Here is a 23,659-nt window from a genome sequence, read left to right as displayed (position 1 = left end):
AGATTTCTACAATAATTATCTTCTTTCCAACTCCAACATTCAGGAACTTGACCAGCAGACATTCCTTATCAGTTTATATACAAACATTGCTGGAATTTCCTTTACATCAGCAACACATACCTAATTATTTTTAGTGAACTCATTATGTAAAACACTTCAGTGACTAGGACCTAAAATTAACAAGATTTTGGGGAGCCAAAAAATACAAGACCGTCGGATCTCATTTGACTTTACTGAACTCAATTTACTTTTATGAGTTTCAACTTTTCTAAGCTATCATTTTTACTCCCTCATTTTATTATTATTTTTTTTGAGTTAGGAAATTATTCACATTGTGAAACTGCCATCGTTCTGCTGACATAAGCACTGGGAGTGTTGCTGGAGATGTGCTTCTGAGAGTGTCCTGTAAAGTGATGATTCCGTCATCAGTGAGTTCGGACAGATTTGGAGATGCTGCTTCTAGGGCTGACAAACTGGAGGAATTTTGGTTCACAAGACATGTTCGGGGTGCTGTCTGACACTGCCTAGCCCTTGCACAAGTGCTCCCCATGCTGCTCTGGGTGTGCTGCCAGTACACCCTCACCAAGCTGCTCCACCTGTGCTGTATCTATCACCACTCATTTCAGCTGCTGTAGCTCAGGTACAGAAATACAGTGAAGGAGGCACAGATACAAGTGCCCTACCCTACCGCTATTATTCAGAGATGTGTTCACCAGTAAGTGATGGTTAAAAGTCCTCAAATGGATAAAATTATTTATTTCCTTCCCAATATCAGATGAGTAGTGAGAGAAAACATGTATAAATACAAACAGTTTTTTTATCTCAGAGGGATGAACATAATTTTCTTATGTCTGTCTAAGGACCTTAAAGTCTGTGAGCAGGTGACTTTTATGGCCATTTAGTCTTTTCCCAAGCTTACAGGTAGTATTAACAAAAGCTGATGAGTGGGAAGATCAAAATGAGAGATTCCTCCCAAAAACCCATTTCAGAGCATCACTGTGGGGAAAGACACTCTGTATTTTGCAAAGCATGGGCCAGGCTCTGAACTGTCTTATAACCATCTCCTCAGACAACAGAGGTGGGACAGCAGGGGAAAGAAGTACCATGCTAAGTTATTTCTTTCTATCACTACAACTTAAGACACTTACTTATAATTTTTTTATTCTTTAACATTTGCTTACTCGGCATCTCTTAAAAAGAAATCAAACCTAATGTCTGGAGAAAGACAAGCAAAGGACAACAGCCCAGCAAAATCGGTAGCAACTTTTGAACCAGGAGTCCTATGTTCATCTCCCAAGCTTTTCGGGACTGATCCTGGCTATAAAATGGAAAGAAGCAGGAAAGAGCCCTCATCCTCACCGGGAGACTGGAAGGCAAAGTGGGGCTTGAGAATAGCTGTGCCTCTAGGGGGGTAGGAGCAGAGTCCATGGGAGAGACAGTTTGACTCTTGTTTTGTTTGCATTGTGTCCCTCTCCACACAGTGGCTGCCCTTGATGCTAATGGCGTGGGAAGGCAGCGGTGCCTCCTTGAGTTACCTCTTACAGCTGCTGATGATTGCTGGAAATTGTCTCTCATTTAAAATTGCTGTTTTCCAGCTCATGCTGAGCTCCATGTTTGGACTTGCCCTATGCTCATGGTCAACATCGGTAAACACAAGCATTTTCAGGGAAGGAACAGTGTGTGAAGGTTGGGTGGGATGTGGCGCTCCTCCTCCTTCACCACCAAGCTTTTCACATCAGGACCTGAATGTGTCAGACTAGTGATGTTTTTTGAAAGATGGGGCCAAGTTAATGGAGCCAGGTGTGTTACCACAGAGAAAGAAAAGTCATTAGTCCTGATTTATGTTTACCTCTAGAGTACTACCAGTGACAGCAGAGGATTTAGGAAGAAGTGGTGGTGTTTAGGTCTCCTCAACACACCTAGATAAGAGACACTGGAAAAGTACCAGGGCTCCTCCCTAGGGAAAGACAGCAGCAGAGGAAAGCAAAAGTGGATGCAAATTATTTTCACCCCAGGGAAGGCAAGATACCAAAGAACAAAGCAGCTTTGCTCAGTTCATATAAAGGACCATTAGCCATGAACTGTGTAGGTCCAGACATACTGGCAGAAGACAGTGACTCTGTTGTGGTGGCTCAGGGGAAGGTGTAAGTAGAAAGACCAGCCTGCTCTAGCATCGGTCTATGGAGTGTTTAGCCTTAAACTATTGGTTCTTTATGACTATTTCCTACACTGCCAAAATTAAAATTCCACCTCCATTTCTCTGCTGTGTTGGTCATTCCCTCCCAAAAGAGCGTACACCAACAGAAGGCTTTGCTCTCCTGCTGGGTTGCCAGCCCTTTCTCACACACCCACACATATATACACACACTGTCTTTCCAAAGAGTCAGAGAAATTCAGCCCATTCATCACAGGGAGCCTCGCAACCTTCTACTAGACAAAACCTCTTGTAGTCCAAATCATCCACTGCTCTTGCTCGTGGTCCATGTGGACTTCCTCTGTGGAGCCACACAGGAGTAAGACACACAGCACCACGGTGGGAAGAAGAAAAGGAGGGATATCTGGATACGATAGGGAAATATGTGAGGATAATGTCTTCTCTATTAAGGGAATATCAGACAGAATTAAGACCAGGAAACATAATTTTTCTATAAATTGTTTCATTATTTTGATTTACTTTACTAATCCTTCCCTTCCATGCAGTATTGTTTTTGTTAAGATCCCACAGAGCCAGGTTATTCATCTATCATCTTGATAAGCAGCACTATAACATCACATACAGAGATGGGAATGCAGCCAACCAGGCTAACAAGAAACACCTGAACCACTGGATTAGACAACACAGAACCAGCAAATCTCCCTTAATATAAGAACTGGAGTAAGGAGGCACGAAGAGATGTAGTGCCAACAGCTCGGTTTTCATCAAGGGTGGAAGCAGTCTGTGAAAGAAAGAAGAAAATACCACTCTTCTTTTTCTAAAAGTAGGTAAAAATCTTATTTTGTAAATAATTTTTAAAGATGCTGAAAAAAAGGCATGAATGCACAAAATCAAATAGAGCACTGCATTCACCAGCAGGGAAACTAACAGCTGTTTCCACATACGTTATAAAATACGGGGGATAACTTAGTCTCTAAATGGGCTCCCAGACAGTAGAATGTGTCAGTAATAAGGATAGGTTTCAGTAACAAGCTGCACAGAAATGTCGTCTGGTTTTGAAAAAAATTTGGATCAAGTTGAATCATCTTTTCTCATTCTCCAAATTCAAATGGACAGACCAGAACAAAAATCTTAATGTATAGCTTAAGAGAGGATACGGATTTCTTTTCTGAGGGAAAAATTTAGGTGCATGAGAAAGTTACTGTGCAGATTGGAGACAAGAGTATCTCTGAGGGGAGCAATATGAACTTTTATAAAAATGCAAAGAGACTTGAGCAGGGAAGTTTTACATTAATAATTTCAATCAGGTGAGCAGAATGCATAAAGGAAGTACAGCAAAAAGACCAACACAAAACCTGAAAGCATACAGTATATCATCTGTAGGAGCACAAAGAACAGGAAACTGATACCACAGGGAAAAGGGTGGGAGTTATCCTTAAAGCAGAACAGGATCAAAGTCAACATAGGTCTGTAGCATTATGTCTTATTAATAAGATTTACTTGAGCATGAGTGACTGGCAAAAGCAGGTGAAGTGGGATTGAATCGTTACACAAACTTCAATAGAGTTATTATCCAGCTGCAGAAGACTGACAAAAAGTTGTCAGATTCAACTCAGTTATAATAGCCATGTACTCAGAAGATGATTGTGACCTAAAACTTTGCCAGCAAAAATGGAGTTACATCCTGACATTTAATGAATAAATAAACCAATAAATCAAACCCAAACCCACCATTCTCTTTGCAGGAGAAGAAAATAGGGTTATAATTTTCATATCAACATTCCATTGAAATAGCCAGGTCAAATAATAATGCTAAGCAATGGAAAAATAAAACACTGCAACAGCAGTCCAGAAAATTTCTGGAACAATATCAGATAACCTGTGCATAGCGAATATGACCAGAACACATACCCTTACATGCCTCTTAGATCTAGAAAATTCCCTCTTTGATCTAGGGAAAGCTGACTTGATAAAGACAGAAAAGTATTAGTGAGTGCTGGTTTGAGAACCAGAGTTTGTGCTGACGCCTTTTGAATTCATGACAAGGAGACCCTCCCCTGTGATTTCAGAAGACCTTGCTGAGAATGCTCCGAACATCCTTCACTTAGTCCCTTGTGGAAGACAGAAAATATTTGGCTTCAGCTCAGTCTGAAGGAGGAAGGAGAAATCTCTCTATGCCTTTTACTTTTATTAAAGCTGGTAAATTTAAAACATAGAATGGGCTTTTTCCTTCTAAGCAACTCAGCAGAGGGCTGCTGAAGGTTACTAGTTTCCCACATATGCCATATACTACCTTTATCCATAAATAACTACAGAATGCCCTAACAGCTTGAAGCTCTAAGAAAAGTTGTAACAGGTTTTAAAAAAACAGACATAAAGATAGTTAACATAGTGTAAACATTAGAGATAGATTTCTTGTAGGTGCTTGTAGCTTTGTCAATGATTTTGAAAGTCCCTCCCAAAACCAGGAAAAAAGACTTACAGCATTTGGGATCCAATCCATTTTCCATTGCAATCCCTGTTATTTCAAGGAAAAGCAAATGGTTTCTCAGGGGAGGTGTAAACCAGCAGAATTAAAATTGTATAGATCAGCTTATACACAACAATGAAGCCATATCTATGTGCAGCCAGCTGCTCCACTCAGAAGCCCCAAGTAATTCGCTTCACTACCAGCCACACCAAAATTTCTCTCAACACTCACCAGTTTAGCAAGGAACAGAAGAGAGCCCAATGCCAAATACCAAAGTTGTATTTTTCTAAGGGGGAGAAAAAAAAACAAACCACAAACCCACATATATACAAAACCCACATCAACAGGTTTTACAACCCATATGGTCTTCAAACCTGGTCTGCAGATCAATACAGAATAGATACCTGGCAGAGACGTGCTCTTTACTCTTCAACTCTTTGTACATGCAAGAAGAAACATGCTGAACACCAACGCTTATACCAAATGTTAACAACAATTGGCCATTGAAGTTTCAGTGACAGAGCTGGGGGTGGGGGAAATGGAAGAAGCCCCTAATGTCTTTATGGGAGGTCTCCCAGGGACCAGCAAAACCAGAAGGTGCTGTTGGGTTTTGCTGTCCATGCAGAGTGGGCACAGGTGAGGGCAACTCCCAGAATCAAACCAGGCAACAAAGCAACTCTGCATGGTGCTCCTGCACTGGCATAAATGCACCAAGAGGAGAATCCTGTTGGAGGACAGCGGTGGAAGGAGTCCTCCCTGGTGATGAGAAGTGCTGAGCTGTTTCTCATAACCTTCAACGTGGGTGACTGAGTGTGCCCTCTCCATGTGACCTTTTGATGAATCACATTTTAAACAAAACAAAACCAGAAGGATCCCCAGCTGCTGGGAGGACCTGAGACAAGTTTCTTGTGCAAAGTACTGTTCCAAAGAGATAACCGTTCAAAGCTTAAATGCTGCAGGAACTGTGACCTCTCCGCTTTGATGCATAAGCTGCATAGTAATTCCCACCCTTCACCTGCTGCTACTGAGCTTTTACAGTCTTTTCCTCCAACAATAAATCAAGTGCTTGCCCTCCAGAGTCACTCAGAATCAAAAGCAAGCTGTGGAGCAAAGCCATCATGTTTTGCTGAGGTTGTACAACTGACAGCTTGCAGTCTTCCCGAGAACACAAGTGCAAAACTTTAAAGTACCTTGCAAGTGCAATGTAGCTGCTGCACGCACTTTGATCTTGCTGTTCCATGTTTCCAGGTGAGTGAGTGGCATGTACAGCAGGGAAGGGTGAGATATTGCCTCTAAGACTACTGAGGACAACAGTACGACATAAGCCAGGGTTAAATCTTGTCCCCAAATAACTGGTGCAGTTGCTTAGCATCTGTACACGTCCTACACCTCAGACCAGGTCTTCACCCTCCAACAGCTTTTATATGACCCTTGGCACCATTTTGCAGTCTAAGGAGGAGTTTAGAAATAACAGCAGGTGAGATTCTTCACAACGGCTGCTTTCAGCTAGGAAGGGGAAGGTTTAGGGGTAAAGCAGGTTGGCAGGGGTCCTCCAAGCCATAGTCCCTGTGCTCCAGTCGTGGCTCTTTTATTGACTGTTTACCCAACACAAGGCTAGAATAAAGTGTGTGTGGAATCACAGAGGGGCCAAAATAAAATTATATAGAATGCTTTCTTCTGTTATTTCCTGACTTCAATCCCAAGCCAAGGTTTGCTAGCCCAGCTCTCAGGCTCCCCTGATCCCTTTCTACAGCCTCAGTACATACAGGGCAGCAGAGTGGGATGGCTGTCAGCCTTGTGAAAGGGAAGGCTGGATCCTCAACCAGCCTCTCCATGTAGCTTGTGATTTACCTGCTGGCCACAGGGAGACCAAGCATATCCTTCAGTAGAAATGCACTTTTGTTATTTGCCAAAGTCTGGCTTTGGGTTGAACATAGCCAACAGAAGGGAACAAATAAATCAGTGCAAGAGAAAGAGAAAAGAAGTGGGTCTAGCAGAGGTACAGGGTTTTTAAGTAGAAGCTAACCTAAGCATGAAATTTATTTTATGAAATCCATTTAACTTGAAGAAGTCCTACATGTCTGGACAACACTAAGAGAAGATAAGGAAGTCTTGGGACAAAGACACAGTCATAAACAGGAAAGCACCCAAACAGGTGACCCCTAGGAGAAAATACATCAGGTGCTCCACTGTGATTTGATATGGCTGATGGATGGGGTAAGACCCTCAAAATAAAACTGAGGAAACTTTGAAGAAGAGTATAAATGTCTCAAAACCTTTTTAAAATGTAAATCTCTCTCTGTCAGTTGAACAACTTGACCAGGTAGGAGGAAGTAAGTAGGACTTTTAGGAGGAAGATGTAACCAGCACAGAGGTTATAGCCAATGTTTCCTTCTTTGTAACTTAGTCCCATATCTTTGGTGAAAGAACATCCAGGTTCAAACTGGCTCTTGTTCCTCTAGCAAATGAAATACAGGACAAATTTGCTGCATTCTTTATATTTGTAGTCGTTAGCCTTCTAAAGTTCAGGAATGAATGCTTCAAAGGAAACATTCTCAGTACTTTTCCTATAGTTCAACTTTGTTTTCCTTTTCTCTTCATAGTTTGCAACAGCCTCTTAGGAGCTTAAAAGTAAACATTGCTTCATTTTCCTACTGAATGTGTCTTTTTCCATTTGTCAAACAGTAATTCCCCACACCCCTTGTGTTACTAATTAAGCTTAAAATTAACATGCAAGTAAACAGCTAGAACCTCGTTTGTGCATCTGCATCATCAGAGATGACAGGAAAAGAAATGTTATGTCGAGTCCCTATCCTCACAGCACATCTCTCAGAGCGCAATGATAGCAAAACCAGCGAAGTTTTGAGCCCTGCTATTCCACATGGGTAAGTATAAACAATGCTAGATCTTCAAGGCAGCCTTCGTTAATTCTCAGATGAAAGGAAGGGAAAAAGACATTGGCTCCGAAAAGTCCACAAAAAGCTACAAAAATTCCATCTGGCATTTGCTTCTCCTGAAAGTTTGCTCCCCTCTGACTGACATGTAAAGAGAAAAATATTTACAACGAGCCAATGGGTGCAACAATTGGCAGGCAAAAACCCAGGGAAAGTGCAGCATGAAGTATTATAGAAAAAGGAGGAGGTTTTAACGGTGTCAAAAAAACCTGGCCATCACGCCCTTTTGTGCAGCACAGCTAAGCAGCTGCCATCATATAAGGAACGGAGACTATTCAATGTCCTAATGTAATAGGTTTAAGGGACTGAATTTTCCTTCGCTCTTTATGTCATTTTTCTACATATTGAAAGGTGAGACCTGAGTGCATTTTAGAATAACAAAGTTTGCTCCCACTTTCCACAGATTAAAAAAATTGGGCAAAGCCTCAAACAGGGAAGTCAAGCCCGATGTCATACCGTTTTACTTACCTGTAAATTTCTTTTAAAGTACATAAATACATAAATCTCCAAGTTCTAGTCTGACTGACTTGTACCAAGCATAAAGAAATCCCATTGACACCAACTGCCAACCCTTTGAAAGGCACATTTTTTTGGAGAGCAGAGAAAATTCCTTTTAATCAGTAAAGGAAGGGTTCATTCCACCCCATAGGAACCATGTGGAAGTGACAAGGTCAAGGCAAGCGTCTAAACTTCCATCACTCATATGGAGGACATGTGTGGAAACACTGCTTTCCACCAACGAGACACCTATTTTTAGGCAGGTGAGGCTCACCGGGGAGGTCCCAGGGCTTGTGTCACTGCTGGTGTCTGAAATACAAAGCACTCGGATAGAAAACTGACCTTGAGGTCTCCTTTCTCTCTTCGATAATTATTTCCTCTAAGAGAAGCAGTGGCAAGGGCTGTGATTACATGCATGAAGGAAGCACACTAATACAATTGAAATGCTAATGGCTCCAGACAACTTGCAAGAAGGTATTTTCTGCCAGTGAGCACTGAAAAAACACAGAGCAACTCTTTGCTGTCTCCACCTACTCACAGGAAAGCCCACACGCCGTTTCAACCCTTAGACACCGTTGTCCTCCCCACTGCGCTAAACGAAGCCTAGGCACACAAAAAGAAAACAAACTGCCTTTGGTGTCACTGGGGAGACATGTGCAGGAGGCACTGTCCACCATGGATAACGGTGAGGGAATTAAGGTCACAAGTGACAAAATCCCTCTGACTAAAAGTCTAATCTTCAGATACGTGGGACCAATTCCACCAACATTGCAGTTCTTACCTTCCTCCACTAACATAATATGATTTCTCGGGGGCTTATCCACAGAGCAGAGTGCTGGGGCAGTGGCGCATAATAGTGGTCTTTCTGGAAGAAATTATCTTTTACTAACAAAGTGATGGAGATGTGATCTATGGTAAGTATCTTTTGTATTTCTGAATCTTTCAATGCAGTTACAGCAGCTAACTGGAGAGGGAGAAGCATGAAAAGGCCCGATATTTTAAATGCAAATGTTTTTCCCATTTTGAATTAAACTCTTGATTGTTTTCCTTAAGTCTTGACATCCACAGGTTCAGCTGTCTCCCAAAGCAAATTTCCTATCACATTCTTCTCCCCCTCCCTGCAGTGTCCATGGGTTGCAACATCCTATGAGACCAATTATAACATCAGCTCTTATCTTCTGTGTCACCTGGCCACAGAATTTCTTGCCTTTATCAAAGACACTCCTGCATCAAGCTGAGTAATTAGTGCTTGTCTGAAGCATATCCTTTCAGTATTTCAAGTTATTTCTTAACTGAACACAGGCTATTTAGAAAAGCTCTGAGAGCTGTCCTTTATATACCAACCCACCAAACCACTTTCAAGCTCATCTCTCCAGCTGATTTATGCCTGTTTTCTGACATGGAGCCATTTCCTTCAGATCAGAATGTGGTTTAATGCCTGTCTGGCTACTTAAGTGGCAATTCCATCTTTAATTAGAAAGTACAATTTCCACTACTCCACATGTCTGGGAAACGAACCATTTGTAATACCTCCTCTGTACAGAACTGATCAGAAAGAAAATTTGGCAAGGGTTCTGCATTTTCCTGCAACTCACACCAGAGGCTGGGGGTGGAAAACACAGTTATTACTGGAGATGGATGCCTGAAGAGATAAATTCCGCCCTAATTGTACCAGATCCAGGATGACAAGGACAGGAAAGCATTGTTATCAGCTAGGCAAGGCTGGGATTTGAACTTATTTCTGCCAAAGTGACATCCTCCACCAGACCCCAGAGGTAATGCATACACAGGCACACCGCTGTGTCCTTGTTTCTATGCAAAGTGCAGAAATTTACCGTAACAAGTGGCTCATATACCACCACTTTTGTTTCTGCTCTTGGAGACTGAATGCCACTTCACCACTTAGCATTTCTGCATCAAGCAGTACATTTTCTAAGGGTTACAAGGGTTACAGTTGCCCTGGGCAAGGGGTGAAATCAACAATAAATGAAGCTTCGCCATCATCATTTCATTAAGTACCTCAGTGTCAAACAGCCTCTCTGTGATAGCATTCAGGTTGTTCTTCAAAGTCCATAACAGAGTCCAAGGGAATTGGTTTTGACAGCAGAAATGCTGAGAAGCAGCCTAGGGGAAGAGGTGGTGCAGAAGGAATATTAGCAGCATCTGACAGCCTGGCATGGACATCATCTCCAAGAAGGTGATGTTATGGGAGAGCAAAACCCCAGGTAAAAGACTGAAAAGAGTAAAGGGCTCTAAATGGGTTTCTGGGGAAAGACTCAACTACTGAAATCTACAGAAAGTCAAGGTGTCCAGCTCTGAGAACCAAGGTGAGCTGAACACTCAAAGTCGTATTGTATACATGAGCTCAACAGCAGACACAAGGCTGGTTGTGAGGAGGTCAGTGGGCATAGCTGAAATTATTTAGTTCAGGGATTCTGGTGTGGTTTTAGTTTGGTTCCTAGAGAGCGACTGTGTCAGCCTTGCATCCCACAGACAAAAAGGATTTCTGAAAGTAGAATGAGATGTTTAAGACAGAATGAAGCAGGACATGGACCTGTTGGAGCAGGTCCAGAGGAGTTCATGAAAATTATCAGAGGGATGAAACTCTTCTCCTATGGAGACAGGCTGAGAGACTTGGGGTTGTTCAGCCTGGAGAAGAGAAGGCTCTGAGAAGACCTTATTGCAGCCTTTCACTACTTAAAGGAGGTTTATAGAAAAGATGGGGACAGACTTTTTTTGTAGGGCCTTTTATGATAGGAGAAGGGATAATGGTTTTAAACTAAAAGAGGGTAGATTTAGACTAGAAAGAAGGAAGAAAATGTGTACAATGAGGGTGGAGAAATACTGGAACAGGTTGCCCACAGAGGTGGTAGATGCCCCATCCTTGGAAAATTCAAGGTCAGGTTGGACAGGACTCCGAGCAACCTGTTCTAGTTGGAGATGTCCCTGCTCATTGCAGGGGCATTGGACTAGATGATCTTTAAAGGTCTTTTCCAACACAAACTATTCTATGAGTCTATGAATTTCAGACTCTAAACAAGGAGCGTATTTTGTATGGGTATTATAAAATACTCATAAACATAGTAAAATGCTGGACTCTCCATCTCAAGAGACAGCTGAACAATGACTGAGTAAAATACTGAAAGCTGTGCAGGAAAAAAAAAAAAAACAAAAAAAAAAAAAAAAAAAAAAAAAACCCAAACAACAGTCCAAAGCATGAATGTGGTACAGGAATTTCTGAGCTCCAGAAAAGGATTCGGCAGGCCGTGTACTGAGACGATAACCCCTGCCCCATCTTCCACATCCAGTGGAAATACGAGAAGGCAGAGGTCACATGATCCCTCACTTTGAGCACCATGAGTCCCTCGTGCATCACCTTTTGTTCAACCGATTGAGCAACCACCTAAGCAGCACTATCTGGAAACAAGATGTAACAAAACATATGGGCTTCCAGCCCTACTGAAAAGGGAATCATGCTGCTCCTCTAGCGGTCTCCAGTAGGGAATTGTCATTCTGTTATTTTTAACTGCTAAATTAATCATTCAGTCTTGCAAGTACGTAAAGAAAATAAGTATTGATGTAGGGATTCGTTGTGATATATTGACACAGACTGGGATGCTGCAATACCATTAAGCACAGACTGCTAATATTTCCACATACTCCTAGTCTAGAAGACTCTTTACACCCAAGCGTTACAGAAACTATCCATTAAAATTTAGCATATTACAGTGAATTTTATTTTTAGGCAGAACCTGAGTCTAATGTTTCTATTACTTTTTTAATCCGCTGGAAATGGTCTTTACAATTCAATTAATATCCCATTATAGTGCTCCCAGCTGCGTGTTGCAAATACAAGACGCAGCTGAAACAAAAGGAAAACTAAGCAAGCTCTTTACACAGTCCATGCTGTGAAGTCTGCTTATGGGGAACAGTGGCATACCCGTGAAATATAAATGCAAGATAAAAACCCTACTACTTTAAAAATTTAAGGAGTCAGTAGACCAGCTCTTGAAACCATGGAAATGTTATGTGCAGTAGGGGAGCTACTGGACAGTCCCAGGGCAGAACTGGTAACCACATCATTTCCACACATGCTGTTACTGCAGCTCCCCGTGCAGCGTCCCAGGCAGATGCAACCTCCCAGGGCAGCTTGTCCTGCCCTACCCCAGCAAGCTGTCTGCTGCGGCAAATTCAGAGGCAGAGCTGGGTGCACATCCCTAATACATGGGTGAAAATGTTTTGTTCCCTCTTCATGGAAACAATATGAGACTGTAATAACATTATTTTAGAAATCTTTTTTCTTTTCTTTTTTTTTGGATCAAAATTACTCTGAAAATTTGGGTTGAGGTACCTGTCTCCTCTGTCATGTCCCAGGTGGGACGTTGTCACTGAGAAATGAAATGTGACAGAGCTGGAATGCAAGTTGTCCATTTGTCTAACATATGTTTTCCATCCTATTTTTGACAACATGACAATGGAGGAAGAATCCAACACAAAATGATAGAAAGAACCGACTACCAAGGGAAAACTATGTTCTTTATGTTCCCTAAGTCATTTCACAGTTAATATATACACTGTATATATGAAAGTTTTTTTGCTTCTATTCATAAGCCCCCCCCCCTCCCTCCCCCACACACTGTTCTAACAAAAGCCGTTTCAAAGCCATTAGGCATCAAGAATGCCAAATGAACCTACCTTTTATATTGCAGCACACTATTTTCCATGGGATAACTGTATCTCACAGTGCCTTAAGCTTTGCTAATAGATGCAGTTGTTTAACTAATCCAATCCGGCCAAAAATGGGATTTTCATATTTCACTGTGAGTTCAACGGCTCGTGGCAGAAGAGCTAGGACATAATTCTGCCTTTGTATGAGCTATTAGTCCTCTTTGGGAAAGATTAATCAGTTTGCAGGATTCCCTCCTCTTGCCTATCAAATGGAGACTGTTCTTTAAGAGCTTTTAGCTTTACAAAAAATACGTTGATCAGCTGGATCAGGGATCTCAGCAGCTCTGTGACTGCCTTTTCCTTTAGCCACACTTACACCCGCATTACCCCAGCTGCTCGCCACCTTCTCTGTGCTCTGGCCCCTCTCCATTGATTGCTTTCCTAGCAGGTCCATGCTTCAGTATACGAGGGTCAGGGGAAACAGGGCTGGCTGGAGTGACATACAAGCCAGAGTCCTCAACGTTGCCCAGAGAGGTCCATTAACCTCCTTCCTATTGTTTGTCCAACTGAATCCAGGTATTCTTTCCTAATAGATCAAGTCCAGATCTCCCACTTTTTTCTTTAAAGGTCCAACATAAATCTGCCTATAATATCTTTTTTCCTGCTGTTTCTCTCCTGCACCAAGACTCCACTCAGCTTGCACCCCTCTGCCTTGATGTGCAGAGCAGCTTCTTGCTCTCACAGATGTGCCTGCTAACTTACTCCTTTTTTTTTTTTTCTCTCTCTTTCCTTCGTCTTTTTTGCATGGAGCTTACCAAGATTTCCACCTTTTCCATGTCTGAACTGATCTTGATTCTGATTTTGACAGGAGGATTTGAACACACTCCCACACTTTCCAGCTCTGAATAGGCAACTCACAGCCTGCCACAAACATGATGCAATTCAAGTTAATCTGATCTGTGGAGGAGGAAGCGAAGCTAAATCGCTCTACTCACATTTTTTCCAGGCTAGGGATATGGTAGCTGACCCTGAGATGGTCACCCCTCGGGGAACTCGTATGTTTTCCAAACCCTTACGTTACAGGGCAAGGGGTTTTAGGAGTTGGGGGTAATGATTGTGAAAAATTGTTAGTGAGTTTGAAGCCTCGATACAGTAAAAGACTTGAGGCAAAGAGAAGCTTAAAACCTTGTCCAATAATATCTTTGGTGTGTCTTAGCTGGTGAGAAGCCGGTGGTAGCAGACCTGTGTGTGTGCACATATGCTTTACACAAGGGAAGTTTGCCACATACCTTGCTCGCCAGCAAAATGTCCCCTAATGTCTGCTGCATGGGTACACAAATGCACAAGAACTCTGCAATAAGTGCAGACACGAGGGGAGGGGGGGAAATGATCTTATGGAATCAGTTTGTCACATCTGGAGCTTACTGTGTCACAGAGAAAAGTGGTGATTTGAGCTGACCAGGATATGGCTGTGCAGCAAGAAGTTACAAGATGCTTTACAGGGAAATGACCATTTTTTTAACTTCCATTTATAACTATTTATTTTTACCTTATTCGTATTATCTGGGTAATGAATAACTTGTGTGGTTCTTTTATTATGCGATACTGTTTTTATAAACCTCTACAGCTTGGTACCTCTATAACACATCACTCTTAAGACTGAACAGCCAAGAAAGGTTTTGGCAAGGTTTAAAAAGTTCTGGTGAGAACTATGTCCAAAGGAAAACTGCCTCAACCTTGTCTCTGCTCAAGCTTTGTAAACTAGTTCCCAATACAACTTAGTGGAGCAGCTTTAGGATGAAATAGTTCTGATATTAACTTTTAATAGCATCTACGCTGTCATAAGCAAAGCAAGGTCTGGGTTCCTTGTTTTGCCAGAATTGCTACAGCAGGAGGGTTTTTTGGAGGAACAGGGCCAATAGCAGAGATCTTTGTCACCAGCTGCTGCTACACAACTTTCACCCAGCCGCCGGGTAAGCTGTGATTTGTGACCAACAGCTGTGCTGACAAAAGCTTTGCAGTGTGGTTGTGTTGCACATGTAATTTTGCCACTGCACTGCTCAAGGGTAAAGGAAGAAGCTGTGGCTGCAGAAACTTCTTTTCCCCACCTGCATTTGGCCAGCCAAATACTCATCGATACAACTACCCTGGCCCTCAATCGCCAGCCTTCAGGTCTTACTCTTCTTGAAAGTCAACAAGGCATCAGCTTCGGGTTATCTACATAACATCAAAAACAGGTCTGGTCTGGTCTGGTCTGTGGCTTGTCACTTTTGATAGCATTACTGGTATCTTATTTCCTAAAGTTTCTCTTAGATCTATGGTTTTATACAGAGCCAGTAAAAATGAATGACCAGAGCACTGGGGAGCCATCCCCACCTGAACGGTTATACCATCCAGGGAGGGAGTGATGCTAATAAGGTCTCACACAACTACTCTGCCTGGCTGTTATTAACCCATTTAAACCTTGTACTTAATCCTTTCTTCTCCTACATTCCCCTTCAGCACTGCCATTTCATTTGTTTTCATTAAAAAAAATAGAAATACCCCCTGAAACAAACTACCCACAAGAGAAAAGACAGACAATGTCCTGCTGCTCACATTCTCTGTGCTACGCTGCTGGTATAATCAGATTAAAATGTTCAAAAATGGATCATACTAAGATCATACATCATACATAATGGTGGATCAAGCTTTCATTGTCATAAAAACAGATAAATAGAAGTAAAAATGGAAAATAAATTGAATTTAGTATAAGCAGTAAAAACTTTTTCAAAGGATTAGCTGAACACTATTAACAATGATGCCAGGGGAAATACTTGATTGTGGATGCTGAGTAACAGCTCTGTAATTATGTTCTTCTAACCACTTTTTAATTATTATTTATTTTTACTAAAAAGGTCCTAAAGACTGGAGTCAAGACTAAGACTCTGCTGTGCCTAGTGCTGCTCATTCATAGAGATGGAAGTTTCCTCCAATTGTACCTTCTGTGAAACCAAACTCCAGGAAAGCAGATCTTCTGCAGACCACAACCTAATTACATCTTTCAGGGAACTGAATTTAAATCAGTGCCACGGTTCATAGCTGAGACCTGGCATTGAAGCTTTGGGACACACAAAATGGAACGAACAGGAAAGAAATAAAATACACTATTTTGTGTTATTGAAGCCACAGGTTGGAATATAAATAGGTGAAAATGAAGTACAAAATTCAAAACTAAAGCTGAGAATTTCAGTGAAAAGCTGACAAAAGGAATGATGTTTTTAAAGTCCATTTACATTAAGATTTCTGGCAGATATTGAAATACAGCTTTTCTGCTGCTCTAATCACAGAACACTGCAGCATAAGTCTATGTGAGAAAAGAAGAAACATCTTCTGGCTGGTCCAGCTCAGCAAGACAATAATAATTCGACAAAGGAATAACAGCACTTCAGTACCCAACACTAATTCTGTATTAATTCAAAGCTATGTTTAAAATAGTGTGTAATTATCTTCAGATCTGTCCCTCTCAATCACAGATCATATATAGACAAACACTAGAAAACGCTGAAGAGGAGCCTTGCTCTGGCTGGGGAGGGGGATAGGAGCCAGGGCAGCAGCTTTCTGCCATCTCCCATTTAAATCTCCCTTTTGCAGATCACTTGGCAAAGCGAGCAGCAAGTTCAGTTCAGCTTGTGTTCATAGGCTTTAAACAATTTAACATCTTCCATAAACCCTGTGGCTAGGAGCTCATCGTTTTATGCACCAAGAGCTCCATTAGCCGAGGCTGTAAGTGACACTTTACATTATCCAGCCGCTTGCAGGTGCAGCTTTCTCGGTTTTGCTGGAGGTTTCTTATTTGGAGAAGAGTGCACTAAGGCATTAATTACGTTTCTCTCTTGGTTTTATAGACACTGATTTATTTCCATCAGCTCTTTAAACTCAGAGGCAAATCTTGTGCATGTAGATTCATTTATGCATACCAGGGCAGAAAATTAATAAAATTATTTGCCCGCTTTTGATGCCTGCTCCTACATTAAGTGAGCTCCTGCTTATATGAGTAGTAGCAATGGGATCAAGATTAATCTCATGCCTGGGTAGCAGACATGATTCATCGTGTTGGACTAAATCCCTGTAAGAGCTGGATTTTGGTTACCTCATGAAAAACTTCCTTAGGTGCACGCAGTGGTGATGTAACGAGACAAGGCATCCCAAGGTAGCCTCAACACACAACCTGCTTCTTCTGACAAAGGCAATTCACTCTCTCCCAGCTCACCTTCAAGGAGGCTATATTGGGTGTAGGTGACAGTAAGAGACATTTTTGCTTGAGTAAAAACAGACTTGGCAAATTACTGCACTTTTATATTTGTTGTGGTACAAAGTATGCAAATGGCATCTTGCTTAGAAAAGAATGATGTGCATGTTATTTGATCTCTCCAACTCTTTCCTCAATTCTTATGGAATTCATCTACCATTTATTTATGCAGAGTCTAGAATTGGGAATTCATTCTCAAAGGAAGAGTTTCTGGCCGTCCAGGTATTATTTTCTTTTTTTTGTTTGTATTTTATTTGAAATGATAAATTATTGTGATTTTTTTGTGTGTGTGGCTTTATACTTTATTATTACCCCGTTTGATTCATTAATTAGAAAACATGGGGCTCTAGCAGACCTACAGGCTATGTCCCAGCTGAGGATCTGCTGTACCTTAATCATCCTAAGCAATGCTGAACTAAGTGCTTCTTGGAGACCTCCAGTGATGGGTACTGTACATCTCCCACACAGCTCTAAAGCTCTTCCAAGAAGACTTTTTCCTGACCTGAATGTAATTCTAACCTGAATTTCACTTTCTGCATGTTAAGCTCATTACTTCTTGTCCAGCTCCTGGAGCACTGCAAAACTCGTACTCCCTATTTTCAGCAAATTTAAGACTTAGGTCAGATTTTCTAGGCCTCTCCTTCCACAGTTCATTCTCCAGGGTGTCTATGACTGCTCAGCATTTTCTTTAAGTGTCTTACCAATATATGTATATAACATCGCAGTTGAGATCTAACCACTGCTACATGTGTGTAGACTTAAAGTCTCTTGCAAATAAGTATTTGTATATACATGTCCCAGCCTAACCTATGGGTTTACAACAGCACAGCATAGTACACAGGGGTTCATGACAATGTTGCAAAAAGACAATACATAAAATTAGACTTTCCTAATTTTTCTGAAATGTTAATATCTGGGAAAACTTTTGCTCTAAGATTTCACAAATTAGTTTTCTCTAAACAATGCAATCTAAACCCCCCCAAAATCCAGTATTTTCAATTCTTATGTTATGAACTTGCAGTTTCTTCACTAGCTTGGTTTGTAAGCACTGCAGAAAACAACAACTTCTTGAGGAAAGCTGTTTAGAGATCCCATCCTCTAGCAAAGCCTGTGTCCGCCGCAGAACTCCACGCAGGACAACCACTTCTGCTGCAACCACAAACCAGAAACACTGTTTTCCTATTCCCACCCCTTCTAACTCTGACAGAATTATGAAAGAGGCCAGGTTCTCTGCTGGGATCTGGGCTGTCTTTTCCATTTAGGGTTACACTGGAGGCTGCTAATGCACGATGTTTTGTTACCATAATTAGGTTAGCCAGGAGCATGAAATAAAGTCTTACTTCTAGCTGACCAAATTAAGCTTGGCAATAAAATCAGCCCTGTAACTGTCATGGTGTCGTGCTGAAACCCCTCAGTGGCAGATTTGGCAACCCTGTGCTACCAGTGCATTCCTATGTCTTGCTAGTCAGTGTTTTCTAAAGTTTGAATTTAAATCTCCAGTCTTCCTAGTTGCAAAATGGATGCCAAGAATTCCTGATTTAGCCTTTTAAGCCCATCAGTCGGCTTGTTTAACTGTTTAACATGACAGTTTAACTGTTCGTGGCCGATCACCTGTTTCTGTGGTAGGTTATGATGCATAAGAAATGCAATCAGGTGCAATTGGTGGTGCAGTTTTATGAAGCCACTTTTGTGATGAGAGAAACACAGGACTGCAATTTGGGAAGAATGTGAAATAGACTGAGAGCAATCAAAAGGGTAAGTCAGACCACAAAGAAAGTAAGTGGCAATATAATGTATTTGACAAGCAGAAATATCAAAGCTAATAAGGTGCAGCTGTGTGAGGCACAGGAAGCTGTGTTTGATTCTGAATCGTTTATAAGAAGCCATTCAATTGCCTGACACCATATTAGCATATTTAAATAGTTTTAATCTGGTTTCATCGCCGTGGTTAAAATTGCTGACAAGGAGGGAAAATAATGATGAACAGAATCAGGCACAGCAAATAGTAGAACCGTAAATGGGCTTACGGAGGCATTAGGAACAACAGCACACCTAATACAACAGCAAAACCAGATCACAAGGGAAGAACTCAGGAGGCAAAATTTCAAGTGAACATGCTTTGAAACAGTCTTTCCTTTTCCAGTTTTAGTTTACCCTTTGAATTAGATCATAGCTGAAGTGGGTGTCGAAGGGGGTAGGAGATATATGCATCATTCAAAAGGCACAACTTAAGAGATATTACTTCTCAAGCAATTTGCTCAGAGGCAGCAACTCTGATATGTCCTGTACTGACTGAGATCTGAAGATGGGCAGAGTTAGCTGGCACATCACCAGTTCTGCCAAAAATAACTGAAAAGGCTGACAAGTGCTCAGAAACATCGGGAGCCTGAAAACTCATGAGACCCTTCTGAAAGCAGCTTTAAGAATTCTGGTTTGTAATGTTTTCTGATCTTAACTTGGAAAGTAGGGGAGCATTTTAATTGATAATTGAGAAACATTGCAAGTAAGGCTTTAAGGAAAAGCATTGATGGATCTTGAAGAAATTGAAAGACCTGGAAAGTATATCCTTCCTGCATGTCCCAAAGTAATTCAAGCAAAGACTAATTTCAATCCTTAAGCAAAGCACTAGCAGCAAACTCATTTCCACATTAAGAAACAACTGATGTGATGTTGAAGAGTATTCACAGTGTAAAGGAAGTTCCTCTGTATTCCCCAATGTCTGCAAAAGTCTATTTTGAGCAGCTGGGTTTCTGCAATCCCTCCTCATCAAAGCTTGGAGCCGGAGCAGCTGTTGTTTCTGGAATGCAAGAATCGCAGACACCAGCAGCACTGCTTTCCTGACAGACTCCCTTCCCGTCAGGCAGCACTGCCTTGGGTGCCACACACTCAGTGAGATGCCACCTGTCCCCACAGTCTCCTCCCCATAGCCACCTCTATATTTTACCATTGAAACACCCCAGAACATTGCAGCATCCCTATACTGAAAATGCACAGAGGATCTGCCTCTTCAGACCTAAAAAACCCCCAAATTTTGTTGTTTTTTTTTTTTAAATTTAAAAAAAAATTAAAAACCTGCCCTCTTCTAATGTTATACTAATATACAGACAGTGCATTGTGATATATAGCAGAATTAAGTTTATGTAGTAAATTTCAGGCCAGCATCCATGAGACCATCCTTCCTCTTCTCTGTAGGGTCTACAAGCCTTCAGAGGCTTGACAGAATCAGCATGTCTCTGTTCCTACCACGAGGGGTTATGGGGCAATGTCCCCAAAGCTTCAATGCTGCCCCAGGGCTGACTCTTTTACCCTAGGGGCAATGATGAGGAGTTGGGAGCATGTGGATCACACCCAGCATCTGCCGCTGCACTCCCCTGTAGGTTGTGGCTTCACCTGTCTTTATAGAAGTAGCTGAACTGCAGGAAAGCATGCTGAAGCTCAGTGGGAAGGTAAAACAAGCAGAGAGAAACCAACCGATGTATAATCAGACACCGAAGAAATACCTACAAAAGAGATCCCTCTTATTCTTGCAGCTCTATTTCCCTTTGTATCTTTTTCTCCTAAGCTTTTTCCATTGAAAATGACAGAAGGCAATATGTCACTGGGAGCAGAGATGACAATTGCAAACGGTAGGTGTTTGCAATAGAAATTGCCAACACAAATTTTGATGTCTTTCTCCCATGGAGGCCTTAGGAAAAAAAATGATGCCTTGGAGGTTTTTTGAAAAGCTGGAATATTGCAATAAACTGTAATGCAGTACAAGGCTATATAAAATTTATGGGGCACCTTTTATGAGAACATCCCAAGGGGCTTCCTATAATAGCTATAAAACAGTAAAACACATCATGGCACAGATTTAATTTTTAAAATGGCAGAACATACACTAATGATTTACCATCATTACTCTTCATTGGAGGTCTAAGAACACAAATAAAATGGTTCTACCTAAAGTTATTTTAGGTGAAAGGCATTTGATGTCTGAATATGGTTTATATTTTAATAAGTTTAATTGGATGATTAAAACAATACCAAAAAAAAAAAACCCAACCAAAAAACCAAAACCAAACAAATATGATGTGTTTCAGCCAGGAAGGGTGTCTGAATTATTAGTCACTGTAATTTGTTTATTGCTCCCCCGGGTTACCCAGGTCCATCCCTCCCAACCTTACAAAGGGACAGCAGAGAGAAAAGCAGCTGAACAGAGCATTTTGCTTATGTGGAAACATGCACCCTTGTACCATCAAACCTGTCAAAATGCCTCTACCGAGGAAAGTATGTAAAGGAGAAGGAGGGTCCTGGCAAGCAATGGCAAGTAAGAAAAGCAAAGGAATATACATGATCAACGGCATTAGAAATGTCTTGGCTCCCTTTCACACCTTTCCTCCAGCATTGCTGTAACATTTTCCTCCTATGCCCCCATCACCACCCGGACCACCTTACATATTAGAAGTTGACTCACTGCACAATCAAGAGCTTTCCCTGAGCTCCCATGGGTTATTAGCTACAGACACTGTTTTCTGCTAAATGTGGGTTTAAGTCCTTTTAAATGAGAACTAGCAGCAGAACTCCAGCAACAAGACCGAACTGCAACTCTGCAAATGAGTTGTTTGAAGAAAGATAAGCCAAGCACGATGCAACACACAATTAATAGGCTGAATAAGTTATGAACTGACCTCAGGGAATAAAAAGTAAGAGAATGGTGTCTGTTTTTCTCTTTGATACAGAAAAGAGGTCAAAGCTGGAGAAAAAAAAAAATCAAAGTCAAAGACCAAAGTGGGAACATCAAGTCAGATGGGACAGTAACAATTAAACGCATTAGCAATTGTGAAAGCTCAGCAACTATATTTATCTGCTTCTGTACACTTAGGTTTAACACTGAAGTGACCGCCAGTCCACATGCTTAAAAGAACATCCAAGGAATCTGTAAGCATGCAAGGTCTTGAAATAACAAAAAGCAGCCTGGACAGTCTGCTGGGCCACTTCTGTTGGCAACCTAGGTTAGGTTGAAGAAACAGAGGTTTTGTTTTTTCCTAAACTCCAAGGTCCTTCATCCCACACTGGAAATGAGCTGAAGGACCATCACAAGGGAGTGTCAGGGGAACACAAGCTGTAACCTTGAGGCAGCTGTCTAGAGACAGGAAAGTCATTTGTCACGGACAAAGACCATATTTATGTGACATGCATCCAGTGGAATTGAAGAACACCACAAAATACAAACCCACACCCTTGAATTCAACCTGATACTTGACAGTGTATCTGGGAAGACTGAGCTGCAGAGATGCTTTCAGCAGAGTATCTGCAGAAACTGCCACAGCTTAACTGGGAGGGATGTGAGTGACAGGATTCCAATCTCCACACCCCCAGTACACAGACTGCTGTGGATGAGAACAAATGCATCCCAACAGCCAGGCATATACTCATCAGCCTGGAGAAGACTTCTCCTGGCCCTAACTCCTGGTACATGGCAGGCAGAACCATGTGCAGGATAATTTTTCCTCCTCAGAAGGATAATTCACAGTGATTTTCTGACCCTGTTCATGCACTTTTGACCACCTCTGTACTGCCTCAGAAAGGGGACATACAGACATATATCTTCAGTCTCCAGCCTCCACAGAGTGGAAATGCATTTTTTTCTCTTGCCTGGAAACCACTATAACAGTAAAGCGAGCACCTGGATTCCTCACCTTACCCTCCAAACACTTTTTAGAAGAAAGCACAACGTGAAGCCTGGTCTTGTGCAAAAGCAGATGAGGAGTATATACTACAGTAAGGTATACAAACAGTCCAGCCAGACATCCCCCAAATCATCTTAGTGTCTGTCCTTCTCTCTGGGTGAAGCTGAAGAATGTCAAGTCCTTCATATTAGTTAAATAAAAAAGCTTCTGATCCCAAAACTTTCTGTGTATTTGCTAACAGGGAGGCAATTTCCACACCCACTGTCACTGAAGTCCCTGTAGATGCCACATGGCCTGAGTGCTCTGCATTGACAAAGGTCACACACATCGGTCAAGCTAACAGAAGCAAACCTAGCCTGGAATAGGACTTGTCAGCCAGGATATCACCTAGCAGGCTTGATAGCTCTGACTGATCTAATAAGCTGTAAATGAACAAAATCTGTATGTTTTACAAAAATGGGTAAGGAATCAGCGCCCTGCAGTACTGAAATGATAAGCTCAAAGATACAGCATAGGAGAAAGCTCCTTATTGCTTAATCCTCAGCTCTCAAGCAAGCCAAGCGTAAAATCCTTTAATCAAATCTAATAACCTGGGATAATCTTCAAAATAATGACTGCAAGGAATAACACATTCCTGCATTCATTAAATCCTGAGATTTTAAAAAAATGGATTTTCTTTACCAGTGGCGTTAAAGGTATTTTCAGATGTTGCATTATGCATAACTTCCCACAAGTAACAAATATTAAAACAAAAAAAATTTATTACACATTCTGATTGTACTCAAACTAGCTTCCTCAACAGAATACAGCTATTTTCTGTATACAGGAGCAAGTGACATGTAAGCGTAACCACACCAAACCCTGAAACATGATGCTTTTTGTGCTGAAAAAAATCAGAAGTATTCATGATGATTTATGAGAACAGAGTTATTAGGAAGAAAAGTGTCACTC

General features: G+C 41.5%; 1 long non-coding RNA gene across 1 annotated transcript; it reads left to right on the top strand.

The window, feature by feature from the left end:
• Positions 1–2,852: 2,852 nt before the first annotated feature.
• On the top strand, positions 2,853–22,877 carry LOC119147012. The gene is made up of 3 exons (XR_005103919.1): positions 2,853–2,978; positions 17,209–17,258; positions 21,182–22,877. It is a non-coding gene; the product is annotated as an uncharacterized LOC119147012 (long non-coding RNA).
• The last annotated feature ends 782 nt before the right edge of the window (positions 22,878–23,659 follow it).

This window comes from Falco rusticolus, chromosome 4, assembly GCF_015220075.1.
Source record: "Falco rusticolus isolate bFalRus1 chromosome 4, bFalRus1.pri, whole genome shotgun sequence".
Taxonomy (NCBI): Eukaryota; Metazoa; Chordata; class Aves; order Falconiformes; family Falconidae; genus Falco; species Falco rusticolus.
Note: the sequence above shows the minus strand (reverse complement) of the source record. Positions and strands in the feature narration are given on the sequence as shown.